Genomic DNA, 15920 nt, shown 5'->3' with positions numbered 1-15920 from the left:
AACAAATACAGACATAAACATAAAAAATACCGCACAGAACGCCCGCTCTAAAAACTCCGATCGTGACAGATAATGACATTCCGAAAATAGCCTTCAGAACTCGGTATGGTCATTATGAATTTGTAGTTATATTGTTTGGACTAACTAATGCTCCTGCAGCTTTCATGGTTTTGAAGAACAGAGTGTTCAAATAGTACTTGGACTTGTTCATTATCGTCTTTATTGATGATATCCTAATTTACTCAAGAAATGAGGAAGAATGTGCGAGTCATCTAAGAGTTGTTCTGCAGACTACATATGATCATCAATTATTCTCTAAGTTTAGCAAATGTGAGTTCTGGTTGAAATCCGTTTCTTTCCTTGTTCACATTATATCTAGCAAAGGGATCCAAGTGGATTCACAAAAGATAGAAGCAGTGAAAAAATGGCTCAGACCTACCTCTGCTATAGATATTAGAAGTTTCTTAGGTCTAAAAGTTTATTACAGAAGGTTCGTGGAAGGATTATCATCCATAGCCTCACCATTGACTAGGTTCACTTAGAAGATGGTCAAGTTTCAATGGTCATATAATTGCGAGAAAAGCTTTGCATAATAGAAAACTAGATTGACTACAACTCCTTTCTTGACTCTACTAGAGGGTTCAGATGGTTATGTGATCTATTGTGATCCATCCAGAGTTGTCCTAGGTTGTGTATTGATGCAGCGAGATCAGGTTATAGCTTATGCCTTTAGACATCTTAAAGGTCATGAGAAGAACTATCCAACCCATGACCTCGAGCTTGCAGCAGCGCTGTTTGCACTCAAGATATGAAGACACTACATATATGGTGTTCATGTAGATGTGTTCACTGACCATAAGATCCTTTAGTATGTGATCACCCAGAAAGTGTTTAATCTTCGTTAGAAGATATGTCTTGAGTTCCTTAAGGATTATGGTATGAGTGTGCATTACCATCCTGGTAAGGCAAATGTAGTAGAAGATTCTCTTAGTAGATTATCTATGGGTAGTGTAGCCCATGTTTTAGGATGAAAGGAAGGAGCTAGTGAAGGATGTTCACAGGCTTGCTAGCTAGAGTTTGCCTTAAGAGCATATCAGATCGTGCTGTAAGAGTTCAGAATGGGGAAAAATCTTCTTTGGTAATGGAGGTTAAGAAAAAGCAAGACAGTGATCCGATCTTGTTTGAACTTAAGGGTGAAGTCCATAATCAGAGAGTGGAGGTTTTCTTCCAAGGGGGACATGGTGTACTTTGCTACCGGGGTCGATTGTGTGTTCCTGATGTGGTCAAGTTGAGACAAAATATTCTTGCAAAAGCCCATAACTCGAGATATTCTATTCATATAGGTGCCACTAAGATGTACCGCGATCTACAGGAAGTCTATTTTTGGAATGACATGAGGAGGGATATAGCAGATTTTGTGAGTAAGTGCCCCAATTGGCAGCAAGTCAAGGTAGAACATCAGAAACCACGGGGTATGACTCAAGAGATTGACATTCCTACTTGGAAGTGAGAAGTGATCAATATTGATTTTATCACAGTGTTACCTCGTACTTGCAACCAGTATGACACCATTTGGGTGATAGTTGATAGGATGACTAAGTCTTCTCGCTTTTTAGTGGTCAAGACTATATATTTCGCAGAGAATTGTGCTAAGTTTTACATTAATGAAATTGTGAGGTCACATGGTGTTCCGTTGTCTATCATCTTAGATAGAGGTCCTCTATGTACCTCTAATTTTTTAAAGTCATTTCAGAAGGGTCTTGGTACTCAAGTTAACCTTAGCACATCATTTCATCTACAGATGGATGGACAGGCAGAGCATACCATTTAGACCCTAGAGGATATGTTGAGAGCTTGTGTGAATAATTTCAAGGGTATTTGGGATGATCACCTTCCTCTGATTGAGTTTGCCTACAACAATAGCTATCATTCCAGCATTCAGAGGGACCTTTATGAGGCTTTGTATGGACATAGATGTAGATCTCCTGTTGGTTGGTCTGAAGTAGGTGAAGCAGCTTTGATAGGTCCAGATTCAGTCCCCTATGCTATGGAGAAAGTGCAGCTCATTAAATATAGAATAAAGACAACCCAAAGTCATCAGAAATCTTATGCAGATGTACGGAGAAGGTAACTAGAGTTCCAAGTTGATGATTGGGTTTTCCTGAAAGTGTCACCTATGAAAGGGGTAATGAGATTTGGCAAGAAAAGGAAGCTCAGTCCTAGATATGTAGGGCCTTACAATATGTTGAAAAGGATTGGCAAGGTGGCATATGAGTTAGAGTTACTAGCAGACTTAGTAGTAGTGCATCCGGTCTTCCACATCTCGCTCTTGAACAAGTGTGTGGGTGATCCAGCCTCGGTAGTGCCATTAGAGACTATGGCGGTGAAAGATAGTCTTTCTTGTAAGGATGTACCAGTTGAGATTCTTGACCGTTAGGTTAGCAGGTTGAGAAACAATGAAGTCACTTCAGTCAAGATTTTGTGGAGTAGTCAATTCGTAAAGGTAGCTACTTGGGAAGCACAAGCTGCAATGAAATCCAAGTATCCTCACCTCTTTCTTTCCGGTCCCACTCTCGCTTGAGGTAATAGTTCCTCTTCAGTTTTTCAGTCATTCATGCGGTCTTAGAATCATGTTCCCTCAGTTAGTACTTGCATTTTTGGAGTATTTCCATGTTCTCCAAAGTCAATTTAGTCAAAAACTCAGTTCTTAGTGTTTAGTAGTAGGGATTGCAGCTCTCTCCCTCTATTTTAATCTTCATTCGAGGGCGAATGTTCCAAAGAGGGGGATAACGTAACACCTTGTATCTAAAACAAACATGAAATTAGCTTTTTAGAAATCTACAGGTGTAATCGACGATTACCAACGATGGACCATAGTTTGATCTACGGCACGTACTATGCATCCGTTGTTTGAATCTGAAGCCCGCAAAAACTCAACCGAGAAAATTTGACCAAGTGTCGAACGACGATTGGAACTACAGTCCGTATGTTAGACTACGGTCCATAATCTGTGTCTGTCGATCAGGACCCTATTTACGCACTCTCTGACAAGAACCACGATTGACCAGTACAATCCGTAGATGAACCTACGGACTAAAGGTATGACCGTAGGTGAAAATTAGCAGACAATTAAGGTGAAAATGTTGTTGAGTCAACTTCAAATGTTCGTAACTCTTAGCACAAAATGAATTACGTGTCACATAACCTATCAAAATATACATAATTGAATTCTCTTTCCATAGCCACCGAGTTGATAAAATCCAACCTCCGAGTAAAAAATCATGTCCAATTAGTAAAGGTCTGTCGAGCAGACCCAAACAACGGACTGTTGATTGAACGGCTTCCCGTCAGTCCAGATCGTCGTTTGGTCCAACAACAATTAACTTAGGGATTTTTTTGTCTTTTCTCACTTTGTTCAAACCCTAAGATACGTCATTTTTACCTAAATCATCAGATTTTACTCAATTTAAGCCTAGAAACATAACAAACAACTTACCTAAGTCAAATCATTAATTAAAAAACTTAGAAAATTAGAAAAAAGAAAGGAGGGAAAGGTCAAGAACCATAGTACAAGAATGCAGCAAGTTTCCGTCAGTTCCAACCCCGAATTCTAAATATTTCTCCGTGGATTTCATCATCAGGTATGTGGGATTTCACTAGTGAGTTCTTTTCACCCATTGGATGCCTAGTTTTAACTTAGTTCTTGATTTCCATATCATGATTAGACTTAGGTTTTCTAAAACTTCAACAGAACTTCATGAATTTATTAGTTATATGTTCCAAATTAGATCATCATGTTATTACTCCGATTAGAGCATGAATTTTAGAGCCCTAGTTATGTATTTCTTTATTATTGAATTACACATAGTAGGTCAGATATTTCAATTACTTCAGATATACATGCCTCAGTTATAAATGCATAATTACCAGATTAATTGTTGCATATCAGTTTGCATGCTCAGTTTTAAGCTATCCAGTATCTACAAAAATTCAGTCATAATATGATAATCACTTAATTTATTGGGAGTAGCATCATACCGAGTTGGACTAGGGTTCAGTGTACCCAATTAGTCCCAGAATTACTAGCCAAGTAGATTCTAAGTCCTTTCTGTGGGCAATCAATTTAGTAACTACGCCCTCATGCCTTTATACCTCTGACAGGGTATATTGGGCCCCCTTAATGGGGCATATACATCGGACTCCACTTAGCTCATCTGGTTTTATTATCGGTTATTAGTAGCTCCCACAGTTTAGTCAGACTCTATTGCATTGACCATATTTATAGATCAGTTATCATTCAGTCTCAGCATGTTTTAAATTTGGTCATTTCACCTAGTTATCTAAGAATTCAGTATGTCATGTTTAGATTATTATATTTGCTCTTGTGCTTGTTCAATTATGTTTTATTTCATCTTTACTCTATCCTACATGCTCAGTATCTTTCAAGACGGACGCATACATGCACTACATCTTTTCGCAATTTAGGTTCAGGTTCTCAGCATCCAGATCACACTTAGATCAATTTTCGATCTCCAGTTCAGAAGAATTAGTGGTGAGTCATCATTCTTCAAGGACAATAATTATGAGTTTCATTTTAGTATTTTTGTCTTTAGTTTAAGTTTTTGCTAGACATAGTTGGGGCTTGTCCCAATATTTCTAGTCAATTAGAGGCTTATTTCTGACATAGTTAGTTTAAGCTTAGTATTGAGTTAATATTTTCTTTGTATTAAACTTATTAGTTATTAAATATCTCAGTTATAGAATATGGGTATCCCCCATGGTTCCATTTTAAATTATTATTTATCTTTAGCATCAATTTATTATCTTAGGTATGCTCATGATAATGCTACCTGGATTAGCTTGGAATCACTTGTGGTCCTATGTCTCGTGTCCACGTCTCGGGGGTAGCTCGGGGCGTGAAAAGAGGTATTGGCTTTCCTTGGAGAAAGATTCACCATTTGGTTCTCAAAGGGGTTGACTTCCCTTTGAGGAACATTCACCTATGGTTCCATATGAGATGTTGACTTTCCTTGAAGAAGATTCACCAATGGTTTCTCATGATATGAGTCTCCAATACTAATGAACAGGTAGAGTGATATGTATATCTCTTAGTTCCATAAACTATGCTTGCCACGTACCACATAGAAAGTGAATTCACATAGTATGCTAGCATGTGTTAATGTTCTACCAGGTAAGAAAACCTTCCCTTGGTGTAAGGCTCTACAACATTAAATTCCATGTAGCACCCATGGTCTTATTGTCGGTTAAGGCTATAGTTTCCCTGAAGTAAAATGGACAATGGACGTAAAGTAAGGACCCTAACTAGGATATTTTAAGGGTAGTTGCTTAGTGTAGGTGATGTTATAAGACATCAACTATGAATTGCACAAGTGTCTCTTCAGGGAAGTTCTAGGAAGGTGTTCTAATGTATATGACTATGTTTATGTTCCTTATGCATGACTTTTTATTATTTGTCTACTTGTTGTGATGAAATGCATGGTATGAGCCTATATGAAGTGGCCTTGTTGTATGTGCATAATGTTGGTCTTAATGACTACATAATTAAGGTCTTGTTGACATAAATGAAGTTGTATTCACTTATAATGTTGATGTATGAATTGGATGTTAAGGCTTGTGGTCTCATGATAGGGTTACTAAGTATGTATAAAGTTATGGGGCTTCACATGCACATTTCACTAGTAGACTTTGATTGGGATTGTGAGTAAGGTCTTATCATGTTCTATGTGAATGAAGTTAGCATATGTGCAAGTAAAATATGGTTCACTATAATGTAACTAAGGTCTTGACTTAAATGTGTCTATGATGTATTATACTTTTATCAAGGTATGTGTTGGCTTATGTAAATTATATGCATCACTTCCTTGTGGCCTTAAGGTGATGCATTGCACCAAGTATCACTAACGGGTTACTTAGGGGAATAAGGAATTCGGAAGAAAATGATTCACTATAAAATGAATGTAGTTCACTGTAAAGGAAAAATCAGCTTACTGTAAAATGATTCAAAAATGTCTTAAAAGCATTGTATGATTTTATATTATGTGTGACCATTAAATATAACAATATGAAGTATGTAATTGATATAATTCTTATTGTATAAAGGTTTTATGAAGTTTTCTAAAAAAAAGGCATGAAGTATGATTTCAAGAAAAATGTCCCTTTTAAATACATGTTTTTGCATGGTTGTCATACTTAGTGCATTATTGTACTAATTCCATTTTTCTCTACTTTTTACACGAAGTGTAGGTTATGGATGCTAATGGATGTCTTTAAATTGTGAGGATCTTGTTATGTGTTTCCCAAACTCAGGCAAAAGGAATCCTTAAGATTCAAGGATGTCCTATGTCAACTTATGGTCTACTGTAAAGTCTTGTAAATTGTACATTTATGTATTATGTTATAAGGCTCGTATCCTAATGTAATCTTATGATGTTGAGTCTAGGATGGAAAGAAGAGACTAGAGTCTAAATATGTACTTATGATATTTTATATATATGAAGTGAAGTTTCTAGCATATGATGTGCTATGAAATGTTTTAATTTTTACGCTAATTTACCTATGACAATGCGATGAATAATAACTATGGGCTTGTATAAGACCTACGAGAGGTCAAGTATGCCATGTTACTTCTAGGGGGTGCTCCTCGGTCGTGACAGGATCTAGGAGTTATGGTCGTTTGAAGTTGACCTAAAACTCATATTTAACTTAATTTTGTTAAATTTTCAAGATGTTCATTCTTTCAAAAAATGAGACTTTTTAATTCTAGATATTTCTAGTTGCGGGGTGTTACAATATTTATCCCCTTGGGAGTATTCGTACTTGAATGATATTACTCTTAGTATGCTTAGGGTGTAAAGTCTAACATTCAGCTCAAATACCCAACAAGCAAATCTAACATGCCAAGCATATAAATTAATGAGTATTAAGAAGAGAATTACTACATTGGTCTGGAAATCCTACGGATTTAAAGAGATGTGGATATATATTCTTGATATCCTCCTTAGCTTTCGAAGTAACTTCCTCAACAAACAGATTTCTCCACAGAGCTTTGACTGATTCTACTTCCTTGGTCCTTAACTTGCGAACCTGATCATCTAGAGTCTGAAAAGGGTTCTCCTCGTAAGATAAGTTACTATTGATTCCTATATCTTCATTTGGTATGATCAATGAAGGATATCCAATACACTTTTTCAACATGTAGATGTAGAATACCGGATGAACTGCTACTAATTCTTGTGGTAGCTACAACTCATAAGCTACATTGTCAATCCTCTTGGATATTCTGTAAAGACCAATACAACACTAACTAAGTTTCCCCTTCTTACCAAATCTTATAACACCCTTCATGGGTGAACCTTTCGAGTAAAACTTATCATCTAGTTCAAACTCTAAGTCTTTTCATCTAACATTAACGTAGGATTTTTGAAGACTTTGCATTGTTTCATCATTGCTTGAATAACTTTCCCCTTTTCCATAGCTTGATGAACTAAGTCTGGTCCTATCAATCTAGCTTCACCAACTTCAAACAATCCAATAGCAGATCTATATCTTCTCCCATAAAGAGTTTCATAAAGATCCATCAAGATGCTAGAGTTGTAAATATTGTTGTAAGAAAACTCGATCAGAGGTCGGTGATCATCCCAATCGACGTTAAAATTAATCACATAGGTCCGCAACATATCTTCTAAAGTCTGCATAGTGCTCTCTTCTTGACCATATATCTAAGGATGAAAAACAATACTTAAGTTCACCATTGAACCCAAGCCTTTCTGGAATAACTTCCAAAATTCTGTAGTATATTTGCACAGCTCTGTCTAAAATAATGGAGACCGAAACTCCATAAGGTCTTACTACCCCTTGAATGTAAAACCTCGAATAATCCTATGTTGAATGGCATAGTCTTTACGCAGAAAATGGGCCGATTTTAATCATTTTATCAACAATCACCAAAATGGAATTATGTTGTCTTTGAGAGAGTGGCAACCCAGTAATGAATTCCATATTGTTCATCTCCCACTTCCAATTAGGAAGATCTATATTCTGAGCCCAACCTCCTGACCTTTGGTGCTCTACTTTAAATTGTTGACAATTTGCACACTTAGCAACAAACACTACAACGCCCTTCTTCATACTGCTCCACCAATAAGCTTCTCTCAAATCACGATACATCTTTGTGGAACTCGAATGGATAGAATATCTTAAGTTATGAGATCTCTCCATGATCCTCTCTTGGAGTTCATCCACCCTTGGTACACACAACCCACCTTGATACCACAACACTCAATCTCCCCCTTGTTCAAAAGCCAATACTTTTTACTTCAAAATATTTGCCTTTATTTCAAGAAAAATAGGATCTTTGTTTTGATTTTCTTTCACTTCAGGCACTAATGATGGTTGAACCCCTTTTATCACCACTACCCCTCAATATGAGGAATTCATTAGTCGAACTCCCAGTTCCTCAAGCCTATGTGATTCTTTTACTAGTTCGTTCTTCTCTTCCTAAACATGGGAAGTACTAACAATAGAAAATCTACTCAAGGAATCAACCAAAAATTAGTCGTACCTAGGTGATAAAGAATAATCATGTCACAATTTTTCAGTAATTCTAACCACCTCATCTTTTTGAAATTAAACTATTTTAGACTAAACACATACCAAAGACTCTTGTGATATGTGAATAAATCTACAATGAACATCATAAAGATAGTGATGCCATAATATCAAAGAAAATACTATGGTGGTGTGTAATTATTCTCATGAATTTTCAACTGAATGGAGGCAAAAGTTATAACTTTGACAATCTACATTGACACATAACCCAAACCAACTCTGGATGCATTACAATATACAACTGAACCTTGCTTACCTTCTGGTAAGGTCATTACTGGGTAGTAGTGAACCGTTTTTCAGTTCCATAAAACTTTTCTCATGAGATTCAGACCATTAGAACTTCACTATTTTGTTAGTCAACTTGGTCAAAAGGGAAGATATTAGATGAGAACTCCTCTATCAACCTTCTATAATATCAAGTCAAACCCAAGCAAGTCCTACTATCAGTTAGAGATGTGGGTCTAGGCCAATTCTTCACTGCCTCTATTTTCTGGGTGTCAACTCTAATTCCATCGCAAAAAATAATGTGGCCAAAGAATGCCACAAACTCAAGCTAGAACTCACGCATAGAGAACTTTGTATACAACTCCCTATCCTTTAGAGTTTGGAGAACTATTATGAGATGGATAAGATGAACACGATAACAAACATGTCAATATAAGGCTTTAATACTATATTCATAGGGTTCAGGATGCTTCAAGTGTATTGGTTAAACCAAATGACATGACTAGAAACTCATAATGACCATAACAGGTCTTAAAAGATATCTTTGGAATATCATATTCCTTACTCTTAACGGATGGTAGCCAGATTTTAGGTCTATGTTAGAGAAACAAGTGGCACCCTAAAGTTGGTCGAAGAGATCATCAATTCTGAGAATATGATACGTATTATTGATGGTAACCTTGTTCAACTGGCAGTAATCTATACACATTCTAAGGGAACCATCATTCTTCCTCACAAACAATGCTGGAGAACCCCAAGGTGAGAAACTTCGTTTAATGAAACTTTTGTATAGGAGTTCATTGTACTAATCTTTTAATACTTTTAATTTTGTTGGTGCCATTCTATATGGTGGAATATATATAGGATAAGTTTCAGAGGAATAATATCTATACCGAAGTCTATTTCTCTCTTAGAAGGGACTTTGGGAATATAATTTGGAAATAATTTTGGAAAATCATTTACTACTGAAACTGAATGAATAGGAGGTATTTCAACACTAGAGTCATACTAATGGACTATGTGATAGACACACCCCATAGAAAGCAACTCTTCCCTTAAGGTACGAAATAAACTGAGCCTTAGGCTATGCTGAACGATTTTTTGGCTCTAAGACTAGATCATTTGGAAACTTAAATATGAAAACTCGAGTTCTACATTTAACTAAGGCATAATAGGGATGAATTCATTCCATTCCAAGATTAACATCAAAACCTACCATGTCTAACTCAAATAAATCAGCCATGGTGGCGTTGTGATTGACGAAAAATTTTAAAATCACAATAGACTCTCTATGCTAGAATAGACTCACCAATAGGTGTAGAAAAACTGAAGGTCTCACTAAGTTTTCCAAGAAAAATATCAAAATTTATCGCAATATATGGAGTTATAAAATATAAACTCACTACTGGATCTAAAAAAATCATAAATATCAAGGTTAAAGACTTAAATCATACTAGTGACAACATTCAGAGAATCCTCTTGCTCTTAGCAACTAGTGATAACACAAAGATGTTTTACACCTGCGCCTGCCCATGAAGTAGCTCCTGTAGATGCAACTCTATATTGTATAGGAATTGAAGAGGACTGGGCTTTACTGCCCCTATAAGAACTACCCTTCTTGTTCTTTGGACACTCTTGCATAAAATAACTATTCTGCCACATTTGAAGCAAGCAATTGAGCCATCAAGACACATTCCTAAGTTGTTCTTACCACACTTAGGACATGCAAGAGGCTTACTACTCCATTGTGCCATACTTCCCTGAGAATAGGCAAGTTAGCATTGAAATTTTGACTACTGTACTCACCTTTTTTCTTTGTTGCAGGTGCACTAGAAGATGATGGGCTAGGTCTCTTTTGTTTATGTTAGAAGGGAGATCGTTTCACATTATTTTTGTTTCCCGAACTAATTCCCTGCTGTGTTAGCCCTTTTATTGGTAAACTTTTCTTTGTCCCTAAGCTTTTCCTCCTCAACTTGTTGCACATGGATCATTAGCCTTGCTATGTCCATATCCCCTATTAGCATATCTTCCGTACATTTCTTTCTTGACATGTGAGATAACCCAACAACCAATAAACTCATCCTTCTTCTCATGTCAACAACCATATCTGGAGCATACCGAGAAAGTTGTGTAAACTTAAGACTGTACTCATGAACGCTCAAAGAATCTTGCTTAAGAGTGAAGAACTCTCGTACCTTATCTTCTCTCAATTCTCATGGAAAAATCGCCTCATGAAGGCCTCCTCAAACAAACCCAACTCATAGGTGGTGCTCCCTAAGCTTGATTTTTCTTCTATTATTCAAACTATATCTTAACGGCACCTTTTGTTTTGTATGAAACTAGTTCACCCACTCAGTATTAGCAACATTGATGGTCTCAAAAAAATTCTGAATCTCTTCAATAAAATTCTCTCGATCATCAATAACACTTGAAGTTTGTAGATTAGTGGATTCATCCTTAAGAACTCTCGAATCCTTGAAATATTAATCGCTTCCTATCGATCCTATCTTGATTGGTCACAACTTAGCTCAACATGCAAATAGCCTCAAGTAACTCTATATTGGTGAACTCTTCATGGTGTTGCACTTATGGTGCATTAGGTACCCCTTGTTCCTACGGTTCAACATTACTTCTAGCCGGACGACCTCAAGCAAATCTTCATGAAGGACTAATCTGAAATACACGCGCAAGCATTAGTTAGAAAGGAACTTTTATAAAGATACACTCGACTACAAAGAATGAGTATGAAAGAAGTATTCCTAAGAATCACAACCTCTTAATTATAGATGTGACGTAATTCACACTGATAACTAGGACTCTACTGACATGGCTTAATACACTCCCTAGGACTCTTGAACTCTGTATTCTGATAACAATTTTTCATGCCCCAAGCCTAAACCCTGGTCAAGACTGACATTCAAGAACCATTCTGGTCTAAATCGAACCCTTGGCGTTTTTTACTTACTCAGTGGAAGACTTACTCATGATACAAGTAGTTTAAACGTAAACTAAACTTGTCAATAATAAATTTATAATGTATTAATATAACATTCGTTGGCCAAAGAGGCAACTCAAGTTTCAACCATCAAAATAAGAAATAGAAAGACCCGAGAACTAACATCACTAACTATCGATGAAAACTCTAAACAAATGAGATGGATGTTGGCACAAGACCCATAACATCCTAATGAAGTAAACATACTGAAAAACTAAAAGGGTATCCTCTAGAGCAATGAGGCTCATGATAAAACTCTAAAGTTCAACTGGAATCAATGTTGCGTTAGATATTTATCTTGCTTACCTATATCTTCAAGCATGCGTGCGGAATACTAAACAAGTCATAAGATTGAAAGGAACTGAAAGAACAAACCTGATCTCAACTTAACTCAATTGAACTCATTTCAAGATAAAGAAATAATATAAATTGAATATAAAGAAAATATTATGAAACATGAATAACTACTCTATTTATTTAGAAATACCATATTAACTCTGAATGTATGTAAAGATACAATGTAAACTTTTGAATATATCTAGAAATACAATTTACTTCTGCGTATATAATAATAGAAAATACTTATATGGGATTTTGTCTAACCAATAACCATCCCTTAAAAATTATTATGATGATACGACATTCTGCCTGTAATGTCCCTAAAATGAACAAGCTTAAATGAGAGCCTAACATATGTGTCATGTGGTTTTAAAGTTATAAAATGATTAAAATAATGTTTAGAGATAGTGTTTAAAGTTTGGAAGTGGTTGGAGGTCAAACATCTAAGAACGTCTGAGATGTTAGAAAGATGGCCTTGATACGTGCTTGTGTGTTTTAGTGTTTCTTGGCATGTTTGACGTTTTCGTTTTGGTTCAAATTGATGTGAAAGGTTCTAAAAATCTGTACGGGCATATTTGGGTGGGAAACGTCTGGGCAAGACTCTCCAAGGACCAACTTAAGGTTCCTTGAGGAGGACCCAAACTTTGGGTAAAAACTGCCCAAGGCAGTCTCCACCAACGATGGCCAATCGATGCCTGTGATCTGGGGAATGGACCATCATTTGGGGGCCGTTTCTACATAATTATTGTGGGAGCTTAAGACCCCATATTCAGAGTCTTTGACCCAAATGACGGCTGCTAGTATGGCCCGTCGATGGGTCTATGGCTCGTGCATTGGTCCGTCGATTGACACATGCAGATTTTCTGCACGTGTCTCGGCCAAGCCAAGGTCATTTTTGGTATTCACATAGTGTTTTAAAAATAAAAGGGTTGTTACTTAGGGTCATTTTGGGTATTTTAATAGGTTTTATAAGTCTACAACCTAAAGCTAAGTTTAATTTTCGAAATCAAAACCCAAGACCCCAAAAGATTCCTCCAGAACACCATTGGAGTTTGAAGTAAGTTAGTAGCTTGGATCTTCATTTCTCTATCAATCCTTCACCATTTTTGTGGCCTTTCATCAATCAAGGTATGGTCTTTCATATTTGAACTCTATTTTTTCAAGAAGTCAAACTTCAAAGGCTTTTCCACGACTTTCTCAAAGTATGAACTTCAAAATTGAATTCTAGCCATGGGTTCTTGCATAAAACATTTTGAATCAATGATTTATAATTGAATTGGTGTTAATTTGACGATTCTAGTTCAAAAAATTTATGAACCCATGCAAATCATGATTTCCTTATTCTGGGTATATATGGGTGATGTAATCATAGCTCTATTGTATTGATTTCTTGTTTAGATTACTTTGGGCTATTGAATTATGCGCGAAACAAGTTATAATTGTATATAGGTTGTACTAATGTGATAAACTTCATATTGTATTATGTTGGATAATTGTATAGTTTGATATTTTGTTTGGGTTAGTGTGTATGGCTATCGGTAAGAGCCTTTGTGGATTACATTGGTTGTAATAACTATCGGTTGGAAGTGTTCTTGATGAAATGATGGTATGTTGACCTAACCTCTTCAATATTGTGTAGTATAGGTCATGAATTGTGATGTTTGGCATGGTCCACTTATGGTGGAGGTGCTTATGTGTTTTAATTGTGAAGAACATGGCCTTGTCGGCATTACTTTATGAATTGTGATATTATCATGTTATGAATTGTGATGTTGATCAATGTGAAGTATGATTATGATTATTTATATGTGTAAAGTTAAATCATGTGTTATCCTAATTGATTATAGGTGACCATGATAGACTATAGTAATGTCTTTATGTGTGTATACTTGATGTTGAAGTATGTTACTTCCAGTTGACTATATGAGTTTTATGGTGGAATATGTTTATGTTATATAGGAATGTATAGGGTGACTTGTATAAGATTTAGTTGTAACTATGTTCTTCATGTAGTTGTATATGTGATAAGATGAATATGTGTGTGACTTGTTTAGGTAGAACAATGTCCCTTTACTTGATGCATGAAGAATGTGAATAGGAATTCTTGACTTAGTAGGTTTAAGTAACTTTTTCATGTATGCGTATGTATGATTGAAACATGACATTGAATATGGTTAAGAGGTTCATTTACTTAGAACCTTCAAACTAGAAAGAAGGTTATGATATCCTTGAAGTTGAAAGTCGTAATGGTATCCTCCTTGTGTGAATGATGGACTTAGGGGTAGGTTGGCTGGAATGACATACAACCATCTCTAAGAAAGTCATTGAGCTATCCTAGTAACTATTGTGTGGTACCACTAGTGGACCATCATAAGGTGTATTATGATTTGGTTATGACTACTATATGGTACCTCTTTAGATGACCTTTTGATTGAATTACTCTATGAGAACAAATGCTAGGACCAAGTGAGTATGCTTGAGGAGTGATTCTACTTATGTTGAAACTATAGTACAAAGAAATCCTTGATATTCTTTAACCATGTGCCTACATGGGATGTGCCCTAGTTCTATCCTTGGCATGTAGAAAACCCTCTCAGAGTAGGGTAGGCTCTTGGTGCCGAGCTAGTATTCGGTTATTGCCAATTCTCATCATTTGAGATAAATTCTATTATTGGATAAGTTCTACAACATTTAGGTAGTGAAATAAGACGCTATCTAGACATGGCACGAGTAGGCTTTGAAGGTTCTAGGGTGTAGGTTCCCTAGGTCTTTTCCAAACCATTATGTGAAGTGTACTTAATAATTAAATGAATTTTAATTGAATTGATGAATGAGTATGACTTAAGTTAATGTAAATTGAATAAAAGTATCTTATCTAGGGTAGCTTTGAGGGTTTCTTAAGTATGCTTGAAGAGGGTGTATGAGCGGTCTCTTCATGTTGTACTCAAGCGAATCTTAGAGTAACCTTAGGTGGTGAGAGAGATGAATGCTAAAGAGGGAATAATCTTATATTAGGTAGTATTTAGGATTATTTAGGTATGCTTGAAGAGGGTGTATGGGATGTCTCTTCTTGCCTTACTTACGTAAGTCTTAGGATAACCTTGGGTATGAGGGTTATATGCTTATATGGATTGAAGTGTTGTTAATGCTATGTTGTGGATTAATTGTAATATGTCTTATAATGGAAGTTGGTGTTAAATGTGGTTCTACAGTTATGAGGCTTTCTCCAAAAAGAGCATGTTTTGTACAAATGTCCTTTTAGCATTATTTTATTGCATGTCATCATACTTAGTTCATCCAAATGTACTAATTTCATGTATTTTGTCTTATCTATAAAGGTGTAGGTGTCATTTGAGAGGAGTCATTGAAGTGAAGCTTGGATATTACTATTCATTCAAGCAAGTGTTGGTATGTCATCAATTGTTTCGAGGACATAAATATGTTTATTTTCCTTATTCAAAGACGTTGTAATTGACTTAGATATTTTCTATATTGATGTTGTAGGGGTTGTGACCCAATATATTCCTGTGTCTAAGATGTCTAAATGAGACATCACATTTCCTATGTTTTCTATAAAAGAAATTTTAAGATGATGTTGTGAAAAGTTTTAATTCCACATTACTTTTCATACTCCCTCCGTTTAAAAAAGATTAGCCTAGTTTGACTTGGAACGGAGTTTAAGAAAAGAAAGAAGACTTTTTGATCTTGTGGTTCTAATTTAAAGTTATGTCAA

This window comes from Solanum pennellii, chromosome 11 (assembly GCF_001406875.1).
Source record: "Solanum pennellii chromosome 11, SPENNV200".
In the NCBI taxonomy this organism is placed as follows: domain Eukaryota; kingdom Viridiplantae; phylum Streptophyta; class Magnoliopsida; order Solanales; family Solanaceae; genus Solanum; species Solanum pennellii.
The sequence above is the reverse complement of the archived record's forward strand: the minus strand, read 5'-3'. Positions refer to the sequence as shown.